Here is a 12,287-nt window from a genome sequence, read left to right on the forward strand (position 1 = left end):
GTCATGAAACTACTGTAGGTACAGGGATGCTGGATGTTCACAGCTATTCAGGGAGAGAGAAGTACCGAGAGGCCTGGCCATAGTTCCAGATGGTATGTGCCGGGAAGAGGCAGCCCCACTACAGGAAGCCATCCCTCCTCCCCTCTCCCCACTCTTGGGTTCTGGGCTGAGGCCAGAGACTGTCCGGAGCTGATCTCGGGCTCCCATTGGCCGCTGTCTTTTGTGACGTCACAATCATGATGAGAATTGATGATCGGACACGCTGATTTCATTGTCTGAGGCGGCAGTGGAGACCCAGGAAAAATCTCGGGAATCCGCCTGCCCCGGACCTGGTCTGATCTTGGATCCTCTGATCCCTTCCGTGACCACACCACGCCCGAGGTAAGCGCCCAACCTGGGTGGGTGTGAAGGGCAAAGGAGAGCTTTCTAGGTACTGGGATAATGCTGTGCCCAGTAGGGGGCCCGTAGGTCCTGTGGCCTAAAAAAACAGCTAACAAATTAGTGTAGCTTCTGGGAAGCCAAGTGCTTCTACCTTCCTAGCAAAGGCTGGAAGGAGCCAGAGGTTAGAAAAGAGCTGAGTCTAGGGATACTGTGGGTACTGCCACACAGCGCAGGACCTTGCCCAGAGAGAGGGCGATGGCTGGGACGCACTATTGGTACGGTAGTAAGAGGAACTGGTTGGTACTTCTGCTTCTGAAGAAAGGACGGGATTGAATTCTACCACTTCTAGATTTCACTGGACAGTAGATTTCTCATAGCCCCACTCAAATGCACTGAGTAAGCTGCGCCTGCGCATGAGCACTTTGGTGGAGGGGGGGCGGGGGGCGGCCGTTCTCTGTGAGGGGAGACTAGGCAGGGAGATTGCGCAGGCGCCTTTTCCTTTTAGCGGGAGGAGGTGGGGCTGAGCTTTGCCGGAGCTGAATAAGGCAAAGGTTAAAGAGTTGGCCTTGAGATGTTTCAGGCGCCAGTTGATGTGCAGGGATCTGCCATTTATTTTACACCTGGCCTACTGAGCATACTCAGCACCAAAATGGACCCAATGAATTTGAGAAGGTAAATTCTTAATTTCCAGAAGTAAAGGAACGAACTTGAAGAATTTGTGGAATAAAGTTTCCAGATACGAAATCTTTTGACGAGAGGAAAACACTAATTATTCAAATGAATGCAACTTTTAGTATTCAGACAGCTCGGGTTTGATATGACATTCAGTAATTTTGAACATCAAACACTTTGGAAAGACTCAGTGAGGTATGTTGTAAAGACTCAGAGGAATAAATTTTACTTACTTGTCTCTTCTTCATCTTGGCTCAATCTCATAAATCTTTGGCTCCTATTCCAGATTTGGTCTTTCCTTCTTTTTCTGTGTTTCTTCTGGAACTGCCTAAGTTAAATACGATTTCAAGAGACCATACCCAGCATCCCTTTATTGGAAGGGACTGTGTCACTCAGCAATTTTGAGGAACAACTTGTCTATCTGTCCTTGGTGAATAATTATATAGTACCGTTATTAGTTACCCTCACGATCTCATCATTTTTTTCCTGTTTCACAGGAAAATCTGGTTTCTTCTCTAGTTTTTTACAATTGAAAGCTTGTCAGATCTTGGTAAATTTTCCTTTAAAGCCTTCTCACATCACTCTTCACTGTCTCTGCAGTCTCAACTCTTATTACTACCTCTGTACTCCCTAAAGGAGATTCCTAACCAGTGTACTCCCCGTGCTCTGAATACTTAGTTCACCTTACAACGTTACTCATCTGTGAACACTTCTTCAATGTTATTTTCTCTAACGAAAATATTCTTGACTCCCTATTTTCTATTGCTCTGAGCAAGACTCCACCTAGATTTCCAAGAATATGCTAATCTAGCCTCTTGAATTATAGAAGCCACATTTTATTTTATTCTTCATTGTACAACTCTTGAACAATCTGCTTCTGTAATTTTGATTCTTATAAAACTCATCATTCTACCTAGGTTACCCACTCTTTGTTCAAGTCTTGCCCAGTTTGGAAGCTTTATTCAAGTTACACCTCTCTTAAGTGCATCCCAAGTGTCGCCCAACAGTTATATTGATCACCTTTTCTAAAATTCTCACATCCTATCATTTTCTTACAGCCTGGGGTCTACTGAGCTCTCCCAGTGTGTGTGTGTGTGTGTGTGTGTGTGTGTGTGTGTGTGTGTTATTGCACGTTTTAATTGGACTTATACCCTTAAGGGTTGGGAACAGGCCAGCCAGTTCTTTATTTTCTGCCCACACACCTGGCTGACTAATCAAAAGAGCTATAACCATTTAAGTTCTTTTCTTCCATAGAAAACAATTCCCTGGGGGAGCTAAGTAATATTGTTTTAGAGAGAACTGTATACATGTGAAAACTTAGTCATCACAGGTCAGACAAAAGCTCCTCTGGTGACTCAACAAATCCGATTGTTAGAGAAAAGGCATAATTGAGATACCTGCTTCGTGAGCAGCTTCCAAATGTGTCATGTCCTGCTAAACAAAACCAAGGAACCGTTACCTCAGAAGTAGTTTCATCTGCAATCCTCTCAGTTTGAAAGACACTGTTTAAAGATATTCCATCATGCTGCACATGCATGTCTCTTGAAATCTACTGTTTCATTTTTTTATTACATTATACTTTCAATTGCTATATTACACTTACTACCCTTGATAGTTTTCATTTGCATGACATCTCTTGAATCACAGCTGATTATCATGATGGTTGCCATAATTTCTATTATATATATTGGGTGTCACTTCTTTATCCCCTGGGCTTCAAATTTCATTGTTATACAAAGCTCAAGTTTTACTTGAATGATAGGGTAATCATTGTTTAGTATAGAGATTTTAACAGTTTTTTCTTCAGTTCCTGCTTCATTTGAGGCACCATGCCAATATTTTTGAAAGTTTGTGGTTTGGGAATATGATTAAAATCCAGTCCAGAAGAGTATTATAATTTGTATATTTAAAAATCATTGCAATAAGTCATCATAAGTGAAATATGAATGCTACTCATTATTACAGAATATCCTTTTACCTCCATGGTTTCTCCTATTATATAAATGATGAGAGTCCATTCAAAGCTGGCTTAGCTTATAGACAGCAACTACAATATTTAATATGATTCCCTTAGGCATATATATGCGCAATAGACAGAAAGGTTCGGGTAGGCAAATCTGAATAAAATGTAATGTTTGAGCTTGAATATCCTGTACATATTATGCAATTTACAAGATAAAAGATGAGAACGTGTCATTTGTGTTTTAAGTTTTACCATATAATTCTTGTGTGGAAAGAAAAACATTTTTTTTTCAATTAAGTTACAGTGCTTGAACTGGAAGGGGCTTTCTAATGATAAGCTGGTTACCTCATTTTTACATATGAGGAATCTGGGGCCCAGAGAAGCAAAATACCTTGCTAGTATTAGTAGCAGACACTATGCACTCTATATATACATTACACATTTTTGTGTACTTTATCACATTTAAGCCTCATAGCATGCCTATTAAAATTTCTAGCATTATTTTCTGTTTTAGAAATGATGAACTGGGGGCTCAAAGTAGTAGACTTGCCTAGGACCAACTAGGACTCAAATTACAAGACTCAAATGTACATCTGTTACACTCATGATAGCCCATCTATGCTTGAGTACAGTAATGTATAATATTTTTAGCAAAGATTACTCAAGATCTGAATTTCTGGTGTCCTAGCCCAATGCTGTGTGTGTGTGTGTGTGTGTGTGTGTGTGTGTGTGTGTGTGTACTGTATATATTCCGTGGACCATGTATTCCATGTCTACAGTCAGTCATGTGTAATCTTGACCCAATGATGTATGCTTATATTTGTATTTTATTAAAATACAGTCTTGACTTTAAAAGATGGTAAGAAATTTTGTACAAAGAATATTTTTAAAAGTCATTGAATTCATTTTGCTTTTAAAATTGTACAGAGGACATTATATTTTTAAACAATGGAATCATGAACATGATAAAAAGTTTGAATTGCTGATGCTGATTTTGTAGTGAAGTCAGCTAAAATTAAAATTGGTGGTGCCACGTAATTGAGTATAGTATATTTAGACACATTGGTTTTAGAAGTATAAGATGATGAGTTTCTCTGTGTAAGAAATGTGTTGGGAGGGCTAGGTCTTAGGATGTGACTTATCAGTAAAGCACTAGTCTAGTAAAATGAGACCCTGAGTTTGAACCCAGCAGTACACACATGCATGCACACATGCATGCTTGCACATAAAGAGTAGAATATTCAGAAACTGTCACTGATACCCTGAAACCTTTCCAGGCATCAAAAGTATCAAGGTAACAAGGTGAAACCTATCTGCATACATAGAGTCATCCTTTAGCCAGCTAATAGAAATACTGCCTGGATTAAAATCACAAATCCAAGCACTCTACAATTGGATACATGAGACTGTACCAGGCCAGTCAACGGAATGCTGCATTTTACATCTGCCTTCTGTAAAGAAAAACAAGAGTAGTTGTCCTACCTTCCTGGTCTCCTACTGTTTTGCAGCTGCTTTTATTAGTTGAGTTATAAAATATAACTTCGAGTTAATAATCTAGAATTTGTAACCCTTTTGTCAGAGTGGTGAAAAATTTACGAACATATTTCTTTAGCATCTCTTTCCTTGGAATTGGAGAAATTTTGTTTTACGGTGCTTAAAATAGTCTTGGAAATAGGTGTTTTACATGCCCCAAGTAGACATTTTTTTTCCATGTAGACAAGTACTTTTGAACGGTATTTGTTTAAGATCACTCACTATTGTTAGAGCTTAGAAGTAAAGGAGAGTGTCATTCTAAACTCTGGGCATTTGATTGTTGATAAGGGACCTATATTCGCTTTCTTTTTCAAATATTAGTGTGTGTGTGTGTGTGTGTGTTTGTGTGTGTGTGTGTGTGTGTATGTCTCCCAACGTCTCTCTTTCTTAGTCTTAAAGTCTATGACACTTTTCTTTCCAGTGGGTAAGTCTCTTTCTTACATACACAAAAGATTGAAGCTTAGGGGAAAGGGATCATCTCGTTGTGGAGCCTTCAGTAACTTCATATGGCGTAAGGTTACATAGACCCATATTCTTTCCTAATGTCAAACTAACCAATGGTGAAAGCACTTCATTGAGTTTTATGAAATAATGCATTACAAGATTATGTGCTTTCAGCTACACTAATTCATTGCTTCAATATTTTCTTATTTGTTTAGCTGGATTTACCTATTGTTTTATGGTTGGAATAGCTGCAACATATGAGAAAGTAATTATCTGAGACCTATCTTCAAAGTAGTTTTGCCCTTTCATAGACCAGAAATTTTTGTGTCAGACTATTGAAAGAGCATGATTGGTAGAGACCAAAGCTATTTTAAAATGTAGAAGAAGAAATATGGTCTGAATTAGTGGGAAGTATTATATTAGATATTTGAATTTTCAGCCTTGACTCATGTCCATTACTGTAAGATAACAGTATAACCACTTGAGTTATTTTTAATATATATGTTAGTTATTTTATTTAGAAGCTCTACCCTTATTTTTATTGCTCATGAATTATACAATGATGCTGAGAGGAAGTTTGAAGTGTTTTTTCACCAACTGTAATACTGTAAAGAAAGATGTTTTCTTTAATGCATTCAGGATTGTGATTTGGTGTCATTTTACTTTTCTGGTGGGTTTGGTGCATTTTTCTACTAAATCATTCAAAGAATGTCCCATGGAGTGGCAGCATGGGCATGACCTGAAGAGTGCTTAGAAACTGCAAATCTCTGGAGCTACCCTCAATAGACTTACATTCTGTATTTTAACAAGATCTCCAGGTGTTCTATATTCACATTAACATCTGAGAAGCAATGTTGGGAAGTTAGAATTCCTGCACTAGAAATTCTAGAAAACATTTAGGAGCTGATGGTTAGATAAAAACTGAATTTCCTTTCATCCATTTTTACAAATGTAAAGTAATATGTAGTTTAAGTACTTTCTATTGTACATTTATCTGACTGATATTGATCACCTTCATCCCATCCTGGAGTCAATATTGTGTCATTAGAAGAATAGCTATAACTATATAATAGTTTCAATTATTGAGTCTGAATGAATCAACTTACTTTGATGGTAGTAATGGCCTCAACATTGAAATGATACTTATCTTCATTACTTGAGATGCTAATAGAGTCAACAGATGTCACTCAACAAAGTGTCATAGAAGCATATAGATGAATTGGGGCAGTGCTAGCATCATCTTCCAGGGAAACTAATTTTTGTGTTTGTTGTGAAGCACATTACCACAGAAGTGGTGGTTTAAGATAACTTAAATTTGCTCAGGCATTGAGCAGCATGCCATACCAACAGCACTTGGGAGACAGACAACAAGAAATTATAAGTTTGATGTCAATATAGGCTTCGTAGCAAGATCTCTCAAAAACAATAATAATAATGATAATTATTATCATTATAACTATAATAATAACATAAATACATTATATTTAAGGAAGTCAGAAATCTCAAGTGAGTTTCATTGGAGCAAAGTCATTTTGCCAGTAGAATTTTCATTTCTGTCTGCTCTGGGAAGAATCTATTTCCTTGCCCTTTCCCAGCTTATAGAATCTGCATATATTTTTGTCTTATGACTTTCTTTTGTCTTCAGAGATGGCAATGCCAGACAAATCTCTGGCATTGCATCATTCTTGATACTATTAGTACTCCATCTTCATATTTAAGGGCCCTTGTGATTACTACATTGAGTCCCTCAGTAATGTGGAATGATCTTTATGGTCACCAACTATCGATCTTAACTCTATTTACATTCTTAATTCACTTTTATCATGTAACCTAACATTTTCAGTTTCCAGTAATTAGCACATAAACTGTGTTGTGGGGGAAAATTATTCTGCCTACTACAGAAATTCTTAGCCCTTCTGGTTTATAAAGGATGTAACCATCTGGTCTTGTTATCTTAGTATTGAGGTGATTAAGTAGTGTCATGGGTTGAATTGTGCCCCCCAGTCATATGTTAAAATCCTAACCCTTAATACTTCAGAATATACACTTATTTGTAAGTAAAGTCATTGCAGGTGTTACATAAAGATTGGATCATGCTGGACAAGAGGGGGCTATAATCCAATATGACTGTTGTCCTTATAAAAGCGAAACATACTGACTGAGTTTCATGTGAGTATATAGATGGCATCAACAACCCATGAAGAGAGACTTGATATAGATACATACGTTCACCATAGTCTTCAAAATGAACTAACCTGGGATTGGGTAGGGAGTATAGCTCAGTGGTACAGCATTTGTCTAGCATGTGGAAAAACCTGAGTTCCTTAGCTCCAACCATCCTCAAAAGGAACCAAGTCTCTCCCACCACACTGATACCCTGATTTCATACTGATTTCAGATACCTCACCTTCTGAACTGTGACACAGTACATTTCTATTGTTAAAGATACCCAGTTTTTGTTCAATGTGTTACTGCAGTTTTAGCAAACTAACTTACTCAAGATTGTCCATAGGATAGCTAAGTATAATCTCAAAAACGATTATTAACCTTGTGCCCTGTAACAACCTATGCTTTGACAAAGTAATCTAGACATTAAAGAGCTTTAAATGGCATTAGGTATTTTTGGTAAAATAAGTTCTGAATTATGTTGCTTTATATTTTTGGTCTTTAGTTCATTTACCTGTGAAATGATAGCAGCACAGTTATTTTACTTACAAGGTTATTCTTAGCTATTAAACTCTGATTCTATTATTTAATAATTTATTAAATCTATGTATTAATAGAAAGTATCAAGTGAAAGGGAACTCCTCAGACTCTTGTAAAACTTTTTTTAGGAAACTGTCTTAACTACTGGCATGTTAATAGTTCACTGACCAATTTCTAACCGCGTACTTTAAGTATAAATTGACTAAATATTACACTGAGAATCAACATTATTCTTTTGACTTTCTTGACACTTTTGATATTGGTTTAAGACTTATGTTCATGTTTGACATGATGGCTAATGTTTATAATCTCCATACTTGGGAGGCTGATCATGAGTTCAAAGATAGCTTGGGCTATATAGCAACATTCTGTCACAGAAAATAAAACACACACACACATACACGCAATTACACATACAACAACAAAAATACATGCTGAAAGCATAGTACATTAATGGTCCTATGTGTAAAATGAACTTTTATATTTTTTAAAATGGCTGCTAGATTTTCTGCACTAAATATTAATGACAAAAAATAACAATTACTGAATGTGGTCAGGATCAGATCATGCGTAATGTGTTCCCATAGATTCAAATCTAGTCTGATTACAACAAAGAAATATAATGAAAGACTCAGAAACATGTTTTTAGTATGACAATCTTTCCTTCTGTGTCTCATATCTATATGATACAGCAGCCAAGAGAAAGTGCCAAGAAAAACATTAAGAGCTAATGTCAATCTTATGCTTTGAACACATACATAGTTATAACCTGACAATAACATTCAATTTTAATTATACAAACTTGATGTAGGGCAGTGTTTGTAAAACCGACAACTGCAGACCCTTAGGAGACCAAGTACATACATTGGGAAGTCTGAAAAAAATTTAGAAAGTACTTTAGTGACTAAACTGATAGAACTCTCAAATTGAAATTATGTACTTGTATTTTAGAATGTAAATTCACAATTCTGTATGTCTAAGATAATTTTTTAGTATTATTTACTGACAAAACTGTACTACCAAAAATCAATAATAGTGTGAAATTTCTCACCGTTGCTGTAACGTGAGTTTGGCATTCACCGCCTTCCAAATTCTCCAGCCTATACAAAGATTTTCAATGTAATCGTGTTATTTGCATTAAAGCAATAAAAAAGAAATATGAGAAAATTCTGACTGTTGTTTTAATTTGATTTTTTCCACTAATTTTTATTAAAGAAAATACCATAACACAGACACACACACACACACACACACACACACACACACACACACACTGACTTCTTGCCAAGTATGAAAACAAAAACTTCTGTCATACAGCTGTAAACAACTGAAAGACATCTGATTATATAAGAGTTTAGTATCCTAAGGCATAGTACCTCAAAGACTCAGAGATTTCTGTCAGTTTAGGAAAGATCTTGTTTCTGGCCTTGGTTGTCCCTTTCAAATGAACAATAAAGATGTACCTAGAGGGCTGGGGATGTAGCACAGTTGGTAGAGTGCTTGCCTGCGTGCATAAAGCCCCAGGTTTGATACCTAGCACAATGTAAAACCAGCCATAGCAGGAGGAGAAGCAGAAATTCAAGATCACCCTTGGCTACATGGTCTGAGCATGAGACCTTATCTAAACAAAGAAAGAAAGAAAGGACTTCTTTACCCATGACTCTTCAATTCAGGCTTGTGCTTTTATGAGGTTTTTAAAATAAGTAAGCATTTTCTGACTCTATTAAAAGTATTTATGGAGATATTGGAGATTAGTATTTATTTTGAAAGATTATATATATATATATAATTGTATATGTATGACCTACAATATTTATAGAAGATTATTGAGACAGTCTGTGTAGCCCAGATTGAACTTTAACGCAGGATCCTCTTGCTTCACCTTCCAAAGAACTGGGGTTACAAGTGTGAACCACCATACTTGGCCGTCATGATGTTCTGATTTATGTACATTGTGGGATGGCTAAGTCAAGCTAATTCACATACATATTAACATATTTTGTGTTGAGAACATTTAAACATTTTAGTGTAACCCTTTAGCAATTTTCAGATAAATATTCTATTATTATTAACTGTAGTCATGATATTTAATATATCTCTTGAAAGTATCCCTCTAATATAGCTGAAATATTGTACTTTTTGGCAATGTCCACCTGCCATCTACTCAACTCAGGTCCTTGCAACCATCATTGTAATTCGATTTTATGAGTTCAGCTTTTTTTGGATTCCACATATTAGGAAGATCATGCAATATTTGTTTTTCCATGCATGACATATTTCACTTAATAAAATGTTCACCTGTTTCCTCCGTGTCCTTGCAAATGACAAGATTTCTTTCTTTGTTAAGGCTAAATAATATGTCATTTCATACACACACACACACACACACACACACACACATACACACACACAAAACACTTCTTTTATTTAGTCATCCATCAGTGGACACTTAGATCAATTCCACAGCTATTGTGAGTAATGCTGCAGTGGCACAGAAGTGCAGATACCCCTTCACTTTATTTATTTCATTTCTTTGGATATATATTCAGGAAATGTTTTGCTGGATAATTTGAAAATTCTATTTTTAATTTTTTGAGGAAACTCCATATTTTTTGACAATGATTTTACTAATTTACCTCATCACTAACAGTTTACATGAATTCCCTTGTCTTTGAGGGGAATAAACTTGCTTCCAGTGTTTGAGTAATTATTAACACGTTTGTGTTTGTATATTGTTTCTGCACTATATGCCTCTATGTTTATTCAGTGTTACTTATTTACAATTAAATGGTGAGCTTTGAAGGAATCTTCCTAAGCCCTAAAGAGCCATGTATGTGTTGAAATGTTATTTTTTCTCTTAGATTTTTGTAGCATTAACAAAAATCAGGAATTAGAGGTATAAGTGATCAAGAATAAGAGAGATAAATTTTGAACAGTCCAGTTTTGTGTCTGTCAGGAGTACTGGGATAGGTCTGAGGCCTGGGTGGACTACATAGTTCTGGTCCAGGTTGGTTACAGAGTGAGACTCTGTCATCTCTCTCTCTCAAAAAAAAAAAAAAGAACTCAATCAGACAACATAGAACAAGGAAAATGAGCAGCAGGCTCCAACCCTCCCCGAGGAACTATTGGCAACTGAATAATGTCAGGTGAATAGATATTCTTTAACGGAGTGACTCTAGATAGGCTGACTAGACTCCAGTGGATGAACTTGCACCCAAGGACATCTGAGTACAAATACTTGAGAAGATAGGACTTATCTTACATGACAAAAATGCATGAAATCTGGTGGGGTAAGGGTATAGGAAATTCAGATGGGCGAGGAGGTATAAATTGGATTAAGATCTATTATATGAAATGCACACTCAATAAAAACAATTTTAAAACAAAAAAAAACAGAAAGAACTCATATATTAGAGATGTAGCTATAAATATGTATGTGTGTCACTCTGTAGATATGTGTGTTCTGTGTGGCTCAAGTGTATATAAAAATGTCTTGTAATGTGTTTACATGCCATTTTGAATGTAAATATAACTCTTGGGTAGGTGGAAAATAAGAATACTAGTTACAATAATTTTGAAATATTTGATAAATGAGGTCAGTAGACAATTTTTGTGCTCTGAGAATGTTATGTAATAGGTTGCTTATAATATCTCCTGTCTCATAAGTGATAGCATGAATTATACCTATAAAATGAAAGGCAAAAGATATATAGTATGTTTCAAAAATTGTAGCTCAATAAATAGATAATTATTATATTTTCATGGTATTGGAATATGTCATATATCCATTAGTAGACTTTATATTTTGAAGATTCTAGAATTTACCTTTTACAATATCTGCAAGTTCTTGTGAGTTAATTGTAAAATTAGCTAAATGGAACAGATTTAGGTAGAGGAGAATCATTTAACTTCAGAGTTACAACTTTTGAAAATTGATTCTACATACTGAAATTTAAGTTGAAGTATCAATTAATTACTCTATATTTAGACAAGATTTTCTAAATGGGACATCATTTAAGACTGAGCCTTAAAAGAAGAATTCGCCTACATTATTATATCATTTATGTTCCATATTGTTTACAATAAATAATTTTTTTTCATTTTTCAACATTTTAAAAGATCAAACTCTAATATAGATAGGGGTAAGAGAGTCATCCCTTTGCTACTATAGTATAATAATATATGTTTCCTTCATTTGAAGTTTATATGCAAATGCTATAGGAATGGATTGGTAATTAAATAATAATAAAATAATTATTCCCAATTGGCTGTTCCAATTGGTTATATAAACATTAAGAAAAGGCTATTAACAAACACCCTTTACATAGCACATTATAGGTTAGCAAGTACTTTAACGAAGGAAACTCATGAGAAGATTAGAGCACACTCTATAACTCTATTATCCAGTTGCGGATGTTCTGGTTCAAGAGTTCAATTAACTCTGCTGAGACTACAAAACTAGTAAACATTAAAACATAATAAATACAATGATGTCTTGACTCTTAAAATGTTCTGACCCTACCATTCCAAAATGTTACTTCAACTTCTGCTCAGAGCCATAATGAAGTAAGAGGAACAGGATATATTC

The 12,287-nt window shown here is 35.7% G+C and overlaps 1 protein-coding gene across 1 annotated transcript in view; it reads left to right on the forward strand.

The window, feature by feature from the left end:
• Positions 1 to 270: 270 nt before the first annotated feature.
• Positions 271 to 12,287, forward strand: part of Hdx (highly divergent homeobox) — a 150,332-nt gene continuing 138,315 nt past the window's right edge. Inside the window, exon 1 of the mRNA XM_008822589.2 lies at positions 271 to 381. The gene's annotated coding sequence lies outside the window, so the exon portion shown is untranslated. The remainder of the gene's footprint in view (positions 382 to 12,287) is intronic.

Source organism: Nannospalax galili, unplaced genomic scaffold, assembly GCF_000622305.1.
Source record: "Nannospalax galili isolate Female #2095 unplaced genomic scaffold, S.galili_v1.0 scaffold10, whole genome shotgun sequence".
NCBI classification, from domain to species: domain Eukaryota; kingdom Metazoa; phylum Chordata; class Mammalia; order Rodentia; family Spalacidae; genus Nannospalax; species Nannospalax galili.